Raw genomic sequence first — 18167 nt, 5'->3', positions numbered from 1 at the left:
CATGACATGAAAGGATCCAATCAATAAAACATGAAGGAATCATCCTAGTTGGGCGGAGCGATCCTTATCCTACGGTGACAAGCCTAGTTTCAAGCTATTGGAGCCTTCTCGGTAATGTATGCAACTCCCAAAACATGAACATGAAAATAGGTGGCATCTGAGCCCATGGTTTTCTTAAACACGATTTGTAAACATGAATTGTAAGTATAATATAACATAAATATATAATTACATAATACACGGGTATGAAAACATGGAGACATGTAGAATTTTCATGAAAATAAGCATAATATTTCATAACTTGCATGTAAGAACCCATGGAATGCAAAGTATGTGTTTTCATGGATTACAGATATATTCTCAATAACCAAAATTGAATATCAAGAATGCCATAACGAATTATCAATATAAACATGGTATATCATGGTACATGGCTTAGGGTTATCATAAACATGTCTAGAATCCTAGTTTTGGTGAATTTCATATAATCATGGAAAACCGTGGCGTGGGGAAGAACAATGATGTTCCCACACGTAGATAAAAACCCTCATACATGTAAACGCTCCAAGACTTGTAATAGAATTCCAGAAGCTTAAACCTTGATCCTTGAGATGGGTTTTCTTGAAAACCCTAGGTTAGGAACAATGATTTCCTAATTAGATTACATGAATACATGTTAGAATTGAATTGGAAGGGCTTGGATGGCTTACCTTAATGTCTTGGATTAATGGGAGAAGAGGAACTTCGTTCTAGGGCTTGAAGAAATGAAAAATAGAATTAGAAGACTGAACTGGTGTTTTTATACTTAACTGCATTGGGAGAAATGCGGACCATAAATACAGTTCGTATGTTGAGATACGATCCTTATTTATGGACCGTATTTTATCATGGCACAAAACAGATGGTTCGAGGCTGACTTTATTCACAAAATACAGACTGTATCTCAAAATGCGGACCGTATTTCATTAGAAAGTTCTGTGACCTTTTAGTAAAGCGGTCATAACATTTTGCACAGAAGTGCGTTTGACCTCCATAATACACTGTTGGAAAGATATTTCAAAGGTCTACAACTTTCATCAGAATTTTTTCCCAAATTCGCAATAAATAAATGGGTTATAGTTGCTTGAAGTAAGACCATCTGCAAACTCACTTGAAAACATGCTAGAGTGGCTTCCAACTTTGCTTTGTCCAAGACTCTTCTTATGACTTGATTAGTTTTCAAAACACCTCTGATACTCCTCATATTGGTTCCATTATACCCCCGTCTTAACAATTGAACTCTAGCCCGAATGCATGAGGTGTTACAATATCTTCCCCTTGGGATCATTCGTTCTCAAATAATGGGTCATGGTTAAGTATATGGCTTGACATGTCTTGAATACATGAACGTGATGGAAACATGACATGAAACATGAAGATTGAGATATATGACATGGTTTTTGTGAAATATAGCTGCTGGGCCATGAGACATGAGTCGTGAATACATGAACATAAACGTGAAACGTGAGGCATGAATACATACAGGTCATGACATGGACATGCAAGATATTTACCCTGAACTTTCTCTGCTTGCTCCTCAAACAAGTGCGGATATTTGGATTTCGTGTCTTCTTCGGCTTCCCATGTAGCATCTTCGACTTTCTGACACCTCCATAACACCTTTACTGAGGCAACTTCTTTAGTTATCAACTTGCGAACCTGACGATCAAGAATGGCTACAGGTATTTCTTAATACGTGAGACCATCCTTAACCGTTATAGTGCCAGCAAGAACAACCAATGATAGGTCTCCCACACACTGCCTCAATATGGATACATGAAACAGTGGGTGTATAGTCTCCAAATCTTGTGGCAAATCAAGTTTATAGGCCACTTGACCAGCCCTCCGCAGGATTCTGTAAGGTCCAATGTATCTGGAACTAAGTTTCCCTTTCTTGCCAAATCTTATCACACCTTTCATAGGTTAAACTTTTAAGAACAACAAATCTTCAACTTGAAACTCTAAGTCCCCTCTCCTCACATCTGTATATGACTTCTGGCAACTCTGAGCCACTTTCAAATGCTCCTAAATTAACTTGACTTTCTCCATAGCCTAAAAGACCATATCTAGTCATAGCAATTCTGCTTCACCAACTTCGAACCAACCAATGGGTGATATAAATTTTCGCCCATAAAGATGTAACGACCCGCTTGGTTGTTATAGTCTTTTCGGCACTTTTGACCTTTCCCCGAGCTTGTTAGCTCACTTTTGACCTGAGTGGACTGTTGACATGATTCTTGAGGTGTTTAATTTGATTTGCGTGACTTTTTGGCAAATTGGGCTTTAAGAGAATAAGAGTTGACTTTTGGGTAAATGGACCTTTTCGAAAATTCATCAATTCCGAGAGATCCGGATGGTCATTTAGAACTTGTGTGCATATTTGGTTCGATTTCTAATACATTTGGGTGCATTTCGGGACTTAGGTTAGGAAGTTGATTTTGAGGTATCGGGGGTTGACTCGGTCCATGAGATCTCTGTTGGGAATTTCGAGGCCACGAGTGAGCTCGTAGCATGTTTTTATGTATGTCTATAGATTTGGTATGTGAGCAGATGACCTCGGGAGATAATCAAAAATTCGGGTAGAGAATGTGAAATCTTGTGATTTTCTGGTGTCTGATGCCCACTTTAGTGACACCAGCACCGCGGCAGCAGTATCGCTATAGCGATCACCCTGCCGCTGAAGCGACCAGTGTGATTTTGGCATGATCGTTAGAGCGGTCATGGGACCGCTGAAGCGGTGCCGTTGAAGCGGTCTGCTGGTCGCGGAAGCGAGTGTCGGGCATTTAATTTCATTAAATAAATAGTTAAAAGCCCTAAGTCCCTCATTTATTATTATTCCGAAATTTGAGCTATTGTGAGCAATTCAGGCGATTCTTGGGGGAAAATCATGGTGGTAAGTCCTTCTATCTTCCTATTCCATAATTTCATTATCATCTTCGGATTCCATCATCATGCTAGTTCACTAAGAATTATAGAATTAAAAGAGGGTTCAATGAGTTCTTCTTCTAGGCTTTGTAATCTTGATTTATTGGTTGGGTTAACTTCTTTAAGCATTGATTTGATGATCAGAATCCTTTATTTCATAAATTCTTCCTAATTAGTGGCTAATTTATGGAATTGGAAGTTAGGGTTTATACCAAAATTTGCGGGGTTTTGCCTAGAATTCGAATTGGGTAAATTGTTGTTTTTTTATTTGCTTGACATTGATGGGAATTGATCACCTATAGCTTTAATTTCATGTTGGAGCCTTTAGATTCCTAATTTCACCCTTCTAGTTCATAAAACCCATTCCATAGGTTGGGGATCTGGGTCTTGAATAGAAGTAAGGTTTGATCGACGTTCCTCTTGATTCTAATTTCTTGATTCGACTATGCTTAGACTTTCTTTAGCTCGAGGCTCAAAGGAAAGGAAAGACTAAGGTGTGACTGTGGAGACCTTGCTATTCGTCCTTCCAGGTAGGTTACAGTTTACCCTATGGTGAGACTTCGTTTAACAAAGAATATATTTAAACGATATTGTTGGAGAATGCATGTAAACTTTCGGGTATGATGTTGGGTTGGATATTATCTTAGGTTGGGCCCTGTTGTGTGATTGGGGTTAGCTACCCCGTTGTGTTGTGACTTATCTTGTTCTATTGTTGTTGGCTCGATGCCACGTGGAGATAGTAGATATTGGAAACTATTGATATATCCTGATTATGATATTGTAGTATCTTACTTGTTGTCGTTTGAGACAAGGATAACGATTCTATTATGGCTTATTGTGTATCCTTTCTATGATATTGTTGGTGTGCCCATGCGTGGTGCTTTTGATATTGATTTGATTATTGACATTAAACTCATACATCCACGCATTCTCATCCTTCATGATATACTGTTGATACATTGATGATACTTAAGGAAACACGGTTATGAGCTGGGCTCAGTTGGATGAGAGTGTCGTGAGGACCGATGTTTATCCCGAAATCGAGGATGAGTGCTAGTAGCGATTGTCGAGGTTGTTGCTGGAATCATGAGGTAGCAATTGCCGAGGTTGTTGTTGGAATCGTGAGGTACATGGACTTCGCGGGTCCCTCATGGGTTGTACTGCCGAGATGTGATGTTCCATCATCGGAGTACATGTGTACGGTGCATATGCATTGCAGTCATATTCCATACATTATTGCATTGCATTGTACTATGATTTCTATTGTGATATTCTTGTGATGTACTTCTAATGTATGGGTTCAGATTGAATATATTGAAACTAGGCACATTTGGGCTTAGATGCTATAACATAGGTGATGACGTATACTTGGTTACGGGCTCGTGTTTGACTTATACCTTGTTGATTTACCTGTTTATCTTACTTTATTGCCTTGATATATGTTAGCTAATCTTAGTCGGCCTATGATACCTATCGGTACTTGTTGTTTGTACTGACCTGCACTTGCTGCATTCTTTTATGAATGCAGAGTTCCAGGTGGGTTCGACCTCTACACCTCGTGGCTGATAGATGTTCGAGGATCTGCTGATTCGAGTCTTTAGGGTGAGCATGGGGACGTTCGTTGCCCAAAGATTCCTCTATCTATTATGTCTTTATTTTCGTCCTAAGACATATGTTTGAGACTATCGCTGTATTTTTATTACCTTCAGACTTGTAGTATCTAGTTAGAGGCACTTGTATGGTTAGACCAGACTCTGGGTGGATTTGATGTATTTCTTTACTTCCGCATGTTCTTATATCATTATTGTCAGACTTACATATTTCCATCTCTTCCACTTATTTATTTATTATTTCATGTCTTTAAGATTGTTCGGATAAGGGTTCGTTTATCAAGGTGGGAAAGGTAGGTGCCAGCGCGACTTGGAAAAATTGGGTGGTGACAAAAGAGCTTCAAATGGTGCCATCTTGATACTAGCATGATAACTATTGTTATAAGCAAATTCAATGAGAGGAAAATGGTCATCCCAATTACCTTTGAAATCTAAGACATATGCTCTCAACATGTCCTCAAGAGTCTGAATAGTACGTTTTGCCTGGCCATCTGTCTGCAGATGAAAAGTTGTGCTGAGGTTTACCTTGGTACCCAATCCTTTTTTAAAGAACTTCCAAAAGTTTGTTGTGAATTGAGCACCACGATTTGAGATAATTGACATTGGGGTCCCATGTAATCTGACAATCTTATGAATATACAACTTGGCATAATCTTCTGTTAAATTTGTGGTCTTGACTGGTAAAAAGTCCGCTGACTTAGTAAGTTGGTCCATAATCACCCAAATCGAGTCATGTCTGCGGGATGAGTGAGGTAGACCTGTTATGAATTCCATTTTTATCATCTCTCATTTCCAAATAGGAATATCAATATTCTGGGCCAAACCACCAGGCCTCTGGTGTTCGGCTTTCACTTGCTGACAATTCGGACACTTAGCCACAAAATCTGCTACATTCTTCTTCATATCATTCCACCAATAAATCTCCTTAAGATCATGATACATCTCTAGTGGAACCTAGGTGAATGGAATACTTGGAGTTGTGAGCTTCTGGCATGATTCGCTCTCTAAGCCCATTTACACCTAGAACATATAATCTGCCTCGGTACCTCAAAGTACCATCATCTCCCCATTGTTTGAAAGCCATTGTCTTATGCTTGTGAATCCCCTCTTTCAGCTGCAACAAGTAGGGATCACTAAACTTTCTCTTTAACTTCTACCACTAAGGAGGAATGAGCTTTGTTCTGAACAACAACACCACTATCTTCGGAGTCCAAAAGTCGAACTCCTAGATTAGCTAAACGGTGAACTTCCTTGGTCATAGTTCTTTGTCTGCCTCAACGTAAGCTAAACTTACCATGGAACGCCTAGTAAGAGCATCGGCTACTACATTCGCCTTTCCTGGATGGTAGAGAATATCCACATCATAATCCTTAAGCAATTCGATCCATCTTATTTGCCTAAGATTCAGCTCTCGTTGCTTGAAAATATACTGCAGGCTTTTATGATCAGTGAAAATATCCACATGCACTCCATACAAATAATGACGCTATATCTTAAGTGCATAAACCACACCTGTTATTTCCAAGTCATGAGTCAGATAATTCTTTTCATGAGTCTTAAGATGTCGGGATGCATAAGATACAACCTTACCATGCTGCATTAAGACACATCTGAGACCAATTGCCGAAGCACCACAAGAAACTATGAACCCTTTAGTTCCCTCTAGCAGCGTCAAAACTGGAGCAGAAGTCAACCTCTTTTTCAACTCTTCAAAGGTTTGCTCACATGCATCTGCCCACTAAAACTTAACCTTTTTCTGAGTCAACTTAGTCAACAGAGCTGAAATAGAGAAGAATCCCTCCATAAAATGTCTATAATAACCAATCAGACCCAATTAATTTCTTATATCGGATGCTAAGGTGGGTCTGGGCCAACTCTTTACGGCATCTATCTTCTGAGAATCAACCTTCACATAAAATTACATGGCCTAGAAATGCCACTAACTTAAGCCAAAATTCACACTTTAAAAATTTAGCATAAAGCTCACGATCTTGAAGTGTCTGCAACACTATTCTGAGATGTTCTGCATGATCTGTCTCACTACGGGAACACACCAAAATATCATCAATAAATACAATGACGAATAAATCAAGATACGGCTTGAAGACCCTGTTCATGAGGTCTATGAAAGCTGCTGGTGCATTTGTCAACCCAAATGACATACAAGAAATTCGAAATGACCAAAACACGTTCTGAAAGTGGTCTTAGAAATATCAACTTCCTTGACCTGTAACCAGATCTAAGGTCAATCATGGAATAGCACTGGGCATCTTGAAGTTGGTCAAATAAATAATCTATTCTGGGAAGAGGATACTTATTCTTAATGGTGACTTTGTTCAATTGACGGTAGTCAATGCACATGTGTAAGGAACCATCCTTCTTTCGGACAAACAAAACTGGCGCGCCCCAAGGTGAGAAACTTGTTTTAATAAATTCCTTGTTAAGAAAATCTTTCAACTGGGCTTTTAACTCTTTCAAATCTGTTGCAGTCATTCTGTATGCCATAATAGATATCAGCTGAGTGTCGGGAAGTAGATCAATTTCAAAGTTAATCTCCCTGCCTGGAGGAACTCCGGGAAGATCTTCTAGGAAGACCTCTGGAAACTCATTAACGACTGGTACGGAATATAAGCATGGAGTTTGGGTATCTGTATCCCTAACTCGAACTAAGTGATAAATATACTCTTTGGAAATCATCTTTCTGGCTGTTAGATAGGAAATAAACCTACCCCTGGGTACTACTGAATTGCCCTTCCACTCTATAAATAGTTCGTTAAGAAACTCAAATCTCATTATTTTGGTTCTAAAACCTAATGGCATAACATGAAGATAACCAATCTATACCCATGATTACATCAAAGTCCACCATCTCTAACTCTGCTAAGTCGACTATAGTTCTGCGGTGATGGACTAAAACTGGGCAACCCCTATAAATAGTCTAGCTATAACTGATTCCCCAACTGGTGTAGACACCTCAAAGGGTTCGTGCAACTTTTCTTATTTAATCCCAAATTTTTTAGCATCAAATGGGGTTATATAAGATAAGGTGGATCCAGGGTCAATAAGGGCATAGACGTCAAAAGTGAAAACTGTTAGTGTACCTGTTACAACATCTGCAAGTGCTTCTGTATCCTGACGAGCCGCTAAAGCATACAAGCAGTTCCGACCTTTTCCTTTATTGCTAGACTTGGCTGCACCATGCCCTGACTGGGCTTGAGAATTTTGAGGAGCTGCTGAATTTGTGGACTGAGCCACATTACTTTCGGTACCCTGCCTCGCTAATGGAAGATCTCTCTAAAAATTACCCTTGTGGCCACACCCATAGCAAATATCTATACCAATGTGAGATCCCCCGGGTGTCTCTTGCCACACTTGCTGCAGAACGGATTAGTATAAGTCTGTTGACCCATACTAGCCTGAGAGTATGAACCTGCTGGCCTGAAACTCTGTCTCTTCTAATCATTCCTGAACTTTGGGGCTGGGGCACTGGCTGCAGATGGAGCGGGTCCTGATGATCTATTCTTAAAGAATTTCCTGCCTCCACCTCCCCCATGATTGAAGTTACCTACAGATTTAGCTTTTTTATTGAATTCTTTGTCTTTTTCTTTCTGGAGTGCTTCTTCTTCCTTCATTCGGTCCTCATTACCCTGAACAAAATCAACTATCTTGGTGATGTCATTTCTTTATTCTGAGCAGCAATATTTGCATCACCATACATGTCAGGTATAAGGCCCAACATAGACCGTCTAACTTTGGCCCTCATATTGGGAACCATGTGAGGAGCATACCTGGCCAACGAAACAAACTCGAGATAATATTCGTTGACACTCATGTTGTTCTTTCTAAGCCTCTCAAATTCAAAAGCCTTTTCCTCCCTGACCTCAAGTGGCTGAAAGTGGTCAATGAAAGCATCTATAAACTCATCCCAAGTTACTGGAGGCACATCTTCCTCGCGGGACTGTTCCCACGTCTCATATCAAATATGAGCAACATCCTACAATTGATACGCTCCTAACTCTGCTGCGTCTGTCTTGGTAGTATGCATAACCCGAAACACTTTCTGGAGTCCATGAATCAAGTTCTGCAGATCCTCCTCCTTGTTAGACTCCGTGACGCTGGAGGCTTTAGATTAAAGAATCCATTGGTCATTGAACTGTCCGATCAACCACTAGCACTAGCCCTAGGAGCCCTTTCCTGGTGTTGGGCTTGATTAGTAATAATTCGGGTGAGCACTTGGATAGCTCCTTTGACATCCATGTCTGTAGCACTTGCTTGTGGAGTAACTGTAGGACGGACCTCTACAGGCTTTTCTATAGCCGGGGGTGCAGTCTAGGGCACAAAACCCGATGTAAGTCCTCGAGTCTCGGTTTAAACTTCCTAAGTATGAGGGTTCTCAGTATTAGCCCTTTGGCTAGTGGTCAATGTCCTCTTTGTGTACTTTCTTTTCACAGGCATTGTCTGAAATACGTAATAGGCCCTATTTGGAAGAGTTCCTGAAAGCATATTTCTAACTGCACTATCTAGAGTATGAAAGAAGTGAGACAATCCTATATGTCTTGGTGGTAAACTGTTTAGATGTATGGGCACCACACACATATATAACTGACCCCACTGGACACGGTTTTATAGACTCCCTAAGACACTTGAACCTAGGCTCTGATACCAAGCTTTTTCACACCCCGAACCATGGCCTGGGTGTAACACAACACCCGACGCCTGATTGCATGTGACTGAGCAAACCACAAGGCTTAATGAATCAACATGGGGCATGAACTGAATGCAAAATATAACTTTAAAACATGGATAGTCTGAATAGCATGAGTTATCATAATACTAATGAAAATGCTGTTTAAACATGATGCGGAAATAATCTGAAAATATAATAAATGTTGAGCTAATACTGGCTATACAACTCTAAATGTCTGACATGAAATAACTGACTAGTCTATGAAACCTCTAACATGAGTCTCACTGCTAAACTATTTACTAAAAAAGGCCCTCGACATACCTTAACTGCATAAAAGACATGAAAAAACACCTCGAATGAAATGAGGCTCACTAATAGCTGCTACGAGCAAATTCCTAACGAGCTGATACATCATCCTGTAAATCTACATCGTGAAATGCAGTCCCTCAGGAAAATAAAAGGCCACGTCAGTACATTCAAATTGTACTGGTATGTAAAGCAACTGAATGAAATAAGCATGACACATGTAAATAATAGAACTGAAACTAAAACTGTATGTGTAAGCTAAACATGTATCTGACATGAGTAAAAACAGTTTTAGTTAGGAGAGTATTAATATAACCGACAATATGAATCACCACATGGTCGTGGAGTCTGGTACCTGGCCCGACCAACAAAGCAATCTCATACCTTGCCAGGGGTATGAGACATAAACATGACAATGAAAGGATCCAATCAATAAAACATGAAGGAATCATCCTACCTAAGCGGAGCGATTCTTATCCTACGGCGGCAAGCCTAGTTTCAGGCTATTGGAGTCTTCTCGGTAATCTGTGCAACTCTCAAAACATGAACATGAAAATAGGTGGCATCTGAGCCCATGGGTTTCTTAAACACGATTTGTAAACATGAATTGTAAGTATAATATAACATGAATATATAATTACATAATACACTATTATGAAAACATGGAGACATGTAAAATTTTCATGAAAATAAGCATAATATTTCATAACTTGCATGTAAGAACCCATGGAATGCAAAGTATGCATTTTCATGGATTACATGGAGAAATGCGGACCGTAAAGACGGTCTATATGTTGAGATACAGTGCATATTTTTGGACCGTATTTTATCATGGCACAAAAAGAATTTCGAGGCTGAATTTTTCAGAAAATACGGCCACAAAATACGAACCGTATTTCATTAGACAGTTCTATGACCCTTTAGTAAAACGGCCATAACGTTTTGTACAGATGTGTGTTTGACAACCATAATATACCGTTGAAAAAGTATTTCAAAGTGCTACAACTTTTATCCAAATTTTCCCCCAAATTCTCAATTAATAAAAGGGTTATAATCGCTTGAAGTAAGACCTTTTACAAACTCACTTGAAAACATACTCCGTAGAGTGACTTCCAACTTTTCTTTGTCCAAAGACTTTTTTTATGACTTGATTAGTTTTCAAAACACCTCCTATACTCCTCATATTGGTTCCATTATACTCCCGTGTTATGAGTCGAACTCTAGCCCGAATATACGAGGTGTTACATAGTGTATATTCTGGTGTAATCAAATTCCAGCAAGGAAAACCATCATCATCTTTCTTTCCATCTTCGCATCTCTGACGTTTTCTAGAAACATCACCAGCTGCTGCTACTTTATTTAGATTTTGTGATGCTTCATGAGAACTAGGTTTCTTCACCAAATACTCTCCGCGTCTAAACGCCTCATTCCATTCTTCTATAACTAATGCTGGACGCTCTTCCTTTTCTTTTGCAATTTCCATTTCAATATGAGTAAGTGTTTGAGTTTTACTAGACAATTGAATTGATGTAGAAACAGCAACATCACAAAGAATATCCAGCATGGGGGCGGGATCATTTATCGTAGAATTGAAGTTTCTTTACAAAGCATATTCTCCAGATATTGCTGCAAATCTTTTTGCAAATGTGAATCTACCTTGACCTCTTCGTTCACCAGATCACCTAAATCAGATTGTCTGTTAGCAAACCACAATCAAAACATGAATTTTTTCCCAATGGAGTCGAACTAAACTTATAACAGTATCAATCAAAGAAACAAATCTAGTTTCCAAATTGTCAATTCTACTGTCTAAACAAGTCCTTTCGACGGTTTCAGCAGTTGCGATACATGATTTGGTTTCATCGTGTACACAAGCTAAGCTATCAACAACTTTAATCACGCCAATAAATCTTTTATCCAATTCTTCTACACGGCTATTTAAACAATCCTATAAAAAGGACCAAAAAAAATAAAGTAAGAATAACGAAGAAAGAACAATACATGTATACAAAAAAAATTAAAGAAGAAGAAGAAGAAGAAGAGCGCTCATCTTTCAGTTTCTTCTTCACACTGGACATAACACCCTATATAGACAAATCAAATAAAAAATCATGTATTATTAGACTTGAACACAAACATAAAATAAGGAGTTTTAAACAAGTTAGGCCTGAAGGTAGAAGTTGAATCAGAACTCTGCCTTCTTAAGCATAACTTTTGAGCAAGTTAGGCCTGAAGGCAGAAATTGAATCACAGTTCTGCCTTCTAAGGTATAACTTTTAAACTAGTTAGGCCTGAAGGCAGAGGTTGAATCACAGATAGATTAAATCACCTGACTGCATTTCTATACATGCATAGAAAAACACACACAACAATCTCTGTTGGATTAAGCAAATATAATAGGGAGTCTTGAACAAGGCCGTAAAAAGAAAAATAAAATAAAATAAATAAGACAAATAAAATATTACGACTTACATCAAGTATGTGATCAATCAGTGGAGGTGGCACAACCACAATCGAAGAACTACAGCCTGAATCGATTGCAAATTGAAGTGCAACTGGATAGTTGTATCTCTCTTGTTCCGTAGCAACAACAACATTGACATTACATCTCTTAAATCTCTATACCACAATACAAAAGCACATGACACATTTAAAAAAATAACAACAAAGTAAAAAGAAAGAAAACAACAACTGAAAAAATACATACATTTTTATCATGGAAGAAATTCTCGGTGATAACACGATAATCAGTTTGCTTTGACGGACCCCAACGCAACATATGAGGAAACTTTAGACCCTTGTACTTTGAAAATCCCCAAAAAATAGGGAAAACCTCAAATACCCACACATTTAAAGCGTAAGGAAACCCATTAATCATATAACTCAAACGACTATTAAATGGAATGGTCTTGAAAGTCATTAAACAACCATGAAGTGACTGTTGACACCTAATTTTTTTATCTCTCATAATTTATTTTAATTACCCAGAGTACTTGGATATCAAACAAAGTGAAATGCGTATTTTTCACAAGTCAAAATGATTTTATAAAATCATTTAGATAATAGTTTTCCACTTCACTTGGCAAAACAACTTCAATAATTTTATAAATCATTTAGAAATTAATTTACACATTTTTTATAATTAATATGGAGCATTTTCTATCAATCAAGAGGATAATCTAAAAAAAATATTTATTTAATTGTTACAATTATCAGAAAATCAATTAGTAAGCAATCTACTCCGTTTAATTCAAGAAATATAATTAATTAAATGAATTAATCATTTCTACCCCTCAATTCTTAATTTTGCATAGTCAATTTGCATTTGTGCAATTTTTTGAGTAAATCGTAACTAATCAAGTGTTTAATTGTGGTTAATTTCATAAATTACTTACTATATGGTTAGTTAGGGCTATAATTGAAATAATCAATTTGGTGGTTAATTCTAGCTTTGATTGAAATAGCCATTTTCCATGGTTTAAGTTCAACTGGGGTCATTATTACAAAATGTCACACCCTAATCTCACTAGGGTGTGATGGGCACCCGACCCTTACTTAGAGCCGAGCGAACCCTCTGACTCTTAATACATACATAACCTCTTTGAAATTTTAAATCAAATAAACATGAAATACATAGTAAGGCATTCGGAAGTATTCTTTTTCTTTGTTCTCAAATCAAACAAAATCTGTAATCATATGAAAATTTATCACATAACACAGAATGACACATCGGCTGATGGAGCCGCTTCCAAAACTGACATTCTATACCCATGACTCTGTCTGCAAAGTCTCTAACTCCGAACAAGACACCATAGCATAATACTCTGACCCGGCAACACTCCAGGGGCAAGTGGAGCTTGCAAACTCCGCTGGAACATCTTCTATAATGACTGCTACTCATCTGGGTGTACCTGCGTGGCATGAAACGCAGCCCCTGAAGAAAGGGGGTCAGTACGAGCAATGTACTGAGTATGTAAGGCATGAATGGTAACATAGTAAGGGATGTAAAGTATGAATGATCACAGAATGGACATATAGGGCATAACGTAAGATAAAAGAGTAACCTGTACATATGAATGCCTTTTTGGCGGTACCATGCATGCTTAGTGCTGCGGAACGTGCAGCCCGATCCATATATATATATATATATCTATATATATATATCTATATATATATATATAGATATTATATTGCTGCGGAACGTGCAGCCCGATCCATTTATATATTATATTGCTGCGGAACGTGCAGCCTGATCTATTTATATATATTATATTGCTGCGGAACGTGCAGCTCGATCCATTTATCCATATATCCCGCGTCCGGGACGATATCATATTATACCAACTGATCAGGTACCTATCGGAGTGACGTAAGGTCGGTAACCTCCGATTATATATTATGGAATAGTTATCATGGCTTTGTCTCACCTTGAAGGAGCAATTATTATAAGATGAGACTAGCATATACATATACATATACATATATCATATAGCAGCATGCAGGAGAGCCCAAAGAAAGTCATGTACCTATCGGAGTGACGTAAGGTCGGTAACCTCCGATTATATATTATGGAATAGTTATCATGGCTTTGTCTCACCTTGAAGGAGCAATTATTATAAGATGAGACTAGCAACGAATGACAGCGTTAAGAGAGCATAGAATAAGATCATAAATCTCATAAGGCATCGCTTCATATACATATGCACATAGAACAAAGTTTTAAGACTCGATGGGTGCGTACATAAATCGACACTTGAGAGTCATAAACGCGTTTCAAGTCAATCTGAGTTAGTATGAAAAAGTTATGGACGTTTTGGTACAGAACCTTCTATGAACGTTTCAGAAGCTATATGTGGAAAATCAAAGCAATAATCATATCAAGTACCTTTCGAATATCGCTATGGATCAAATCAACATAGAACTTTTGGAACCACACACTTGTACCAAGACATAGCAAAATAGTTCTTCGGAAGTCAAGAACATTAGCCATCGTAGTGGCTTTAAGAATAAGAGGTTCTTTGAAATCATACATATGCTTTGTCTGTTTGTCTCACAAAGATCATGCCAAAAGAAAGAAAGGGTAAGCCTTACATACCTGCTCCACGTCCTATTAGCTACGCTTAATTGTCCAAGCTCGCTATCGCTAGTCTACATTCAAGAAGATTGACGCAATCATTAGACTCATCATCATATACTTGTCTTAATCCTTCAAATGATCTCATTTATAATCCGCCGAAATTTTAGCAGCATCTCCCCTGTAAATACACCATCCCCGAGAAGCTAACTCGACCAATTTATCAACAACAATCCGAGAATTCAACTCGGTCAAATTATCAACAACAATACCAATAGTATTAACATCATTTCCAATACCAACGTATGCCATAGAACAGCCCACACACTGTCTTCTAAATTTCTCAACCAACCAATTTGCGGTATAACTATTTAGTAATTTTATTTCCGTAGAGAAGCTGAAATCAATACCAATAACATTAATAACAACATCCTACAAGAAATATATATATATATATATATTTTATCCAAAGTTCTCCTCAAACTCAAACCATAATTCAACAACATCAACAAACAAATTTATATCGCTATTTTCTCCGTTCTAATCCGTTAAAACTTTAAATAAACTTGTTAACAATGAAAAGGGATCGTAATATTACCCCAAGCGTGCAACCATCACGTCCATCCTCTTTTTATTGATTGATGTTTAGCTCATATTGAAGACAACGCAGCGTACAACACTTTTCCCTTCATGGGCTTCGGGATTCGGGGCTCAGATTTTGGTCAAAATTGGTTTTTCTTCTCTCCAAGGCTCCTCTTTCTCTTTTTCCAGAATTTTCTGGTGTTTTGGTATGAAAATTGAGGAGAAAAGGGCTGAAGTTTCACTTAAATAAACATGGGTCATGGGCGGCTCGAATTGGGCCTAGCCCACTGACCCTTCTTCCTTAAAACGTCCATATCTCCTTGTCCCGACGTCACCTGTGGACCCACGACCTATGGTTGGAAATATAATTCAATTATCTACAACTTCTATTTATTGGTATTGTTCCGAATTCCAAACTTATAATACCGTTTTTGCCCCTCGAAGTCAGATCACCCGAAAATGTTACTTAAAAATATTTGTTTTGAGGACTTCCACTTCGATTTGGCTCAAGGGTCCTTCTTGAGTTGTGTTTAACGTCGCATATGTGCTTCATATAATTTGTTACATGTCCAAAAAAAATCTCGACGTGTGGGCCCCACCTCAGCTTACAAATAATCCGACGTACTAAAATACGGGATACAACACTATCAACATGAGTTTAAATTATGTAGCAACAACATAATTGTCAATCAATTTTTTTTTAGGAAGCACGTGTCATGCTCATGCTCTGAAAATGCGGGGTATAACACAAAATTAGCCTTTAATTGCTTGAATAGTTTGATTCTGTCTTTAATTGGAACAACCAACTTCATGGCTTAAGTCAATTGAAGTCATTATTTCAAATTAGTCCTTAATTGATTGATTCGATTAAATATGGCCGTAATTGAAATGTCCAAATTCATGGTTTAAGTTTGATTAAGGTCATAATTGCAAATCACATAATTGTTTTTTAAAAATAAAGTCCACTAGGCTTTTTGGGCCAAGGGCTAGTTTTGTTAATTTTCTAAAAAGCGAAAAAACCCCAAAGGGAAAGTACAAGTAAGGGGAACTAGGCCTTACCTTACTAATCCTTACAACAACAACAACAACAACAACAACAACCCAGTGAAATCCCACAACGTGGGGTCTGGGGAGGGTAGAGTGTACGCAGACCTTACTCCTACCAAGGTAGGACGGCTGTTTCCGAAAGACCCTCGGCTCAATAAAAAAACATAAAAAGAGGTCAGATAAGGCAGATTCAAAGCGATATGGAAATGAAGTAACGCAAGCGACACAGATAACATAGAATAATCAAAGCATAAGAAATAACAGATAATAGCATAAATCAGAGCACAAGAAATTATACTACGATAATGCGACTACTAATAAGATAGGATAATGAGACTATCTACTAGCCTTCTACCCTAATGTGGGTCCTCCAAACCCTCATATCTAAGGTCATGTCCTAGGTAAGCTGTAACTGCGCCATGTCGTGTCTAATTACCTCTCCCCAATACTTCTTTGGCCTACCCCTACCTCGTCTAAAACCATCCATGGCCAACCTCTCACACCTCCGCACTGGGGCATCTGTGTCTCTCCTCTTCACATGCCCAAAACCTTACTAATCCTTATGAGGCAAAAATCCTCTACACTAAAAGGAATGTAAGAAAAATGAACAAGAAATGATCAAATAGGCTATGATCATCACAGAGTTTATAAGACACACTGTGATGATATTACAAATGATAAGACTAAGATAATGAGAAAATAATATAAGAAAAAGAATAGAGTCAAGGCCCTTGTTCTTTGAACTTGTAAAATCTTCTAAAGTAAAGTTGTTCATAAGCCTTATGCATGTATTGTGATAAGTATGTTACGATAAGCATATTATGATGAGCATGTACGATGATGATATAACACCGCGCCTAGTTGGCCGGGCAGTCACCGCTAAGGCGGACAGCTATACGATACACCATGGCCAAACGACATGGGCAGACACCACTAGTGGGCGGCATGAGATGATACCCCGGACGCGGGAGGCCTGGACGCAGGCTAACGTTATGATTATCACACCGATCCGATATGGACGGGCAACTTATACATTAATACACCGCACCTAAATGAGCGGGCAGCCTATACATTATGCATACATGATATGACGACGAGTATGAGTAAGACAACATGACTTAATTCTTTTATACATGACAGTTAGATATAGATGTTCCATATTGAAATTTCCTTTAAGTCATTGTTTATGCCTCTCATACTCAGTACAATATTTGTACTGATGTCCGTTTTATTTGGAGGCTGTGATCATGCCCACAGGTAGACAGGGAGGAGAGCTCGACCCAGACCAGCAGTAGCCGTCAGCTGATTAAAAGCACTCCTTTGTTCGGAGGTGCTTATGACGATTCTTTATGTATATTCATGTATATGTATTTTTGGGCATGACGGGGTCCTGTCCCGTCCTTATGCTTAGCACTCCAGTAGAGGCTCATAGATGCGTAGTGTGGGTTAGATGGTCTCACGAGATGCTATTATATGTATATATATTATTTTGATGGCCGAGAGGCAAATGTATTTAAAAAGTATTTATGTTTCCATATAAAATATGATTTTCCTACAATTTTGAGTATAAAGCTGATAAAAGACCATTAAATGAGCAAAATAAGTAGTAGCACGAGTGGTGCTCGGTGGCTAGCCCCGGGTACCCATCACGGCCCCTAGCTGGGTCGTGACACCCCTGCTGCATAATGAACCACTTGCTGCACCATAATACCAGGTGCTGCAATGTTTCCTGGTGTACTGCCTTGTTTCTCAATAGTATGACCTGCAGTTAACTCCATATTTCCAAAGTCAGCTGCAGTTTTATCAAAAATAGCATGGATCTCTTGTGAAGATGTGGTAGACTCCTCAGAAATTTCCTTAGTAGATTCAGTTCCACATGGAAATTCATCCTCCTCAC

The sequence above is a fragment of the Lycium barbarum genome, chromosome 5 (assembly GCF_019175385.1).
Source record: "Lycium barbarum isolate Lr01 chromosome 5, ASM1917538v2, whole genome shotgun sequence".
NCBI lineage: Eukaryota > Viridiplantae > Streptophyta > Magnoliopsida > Solanales > Solanaceae > Lycium > Lycium barbarum.
This window is presented reverse-complemented; position numbering follows the sequence as displayed.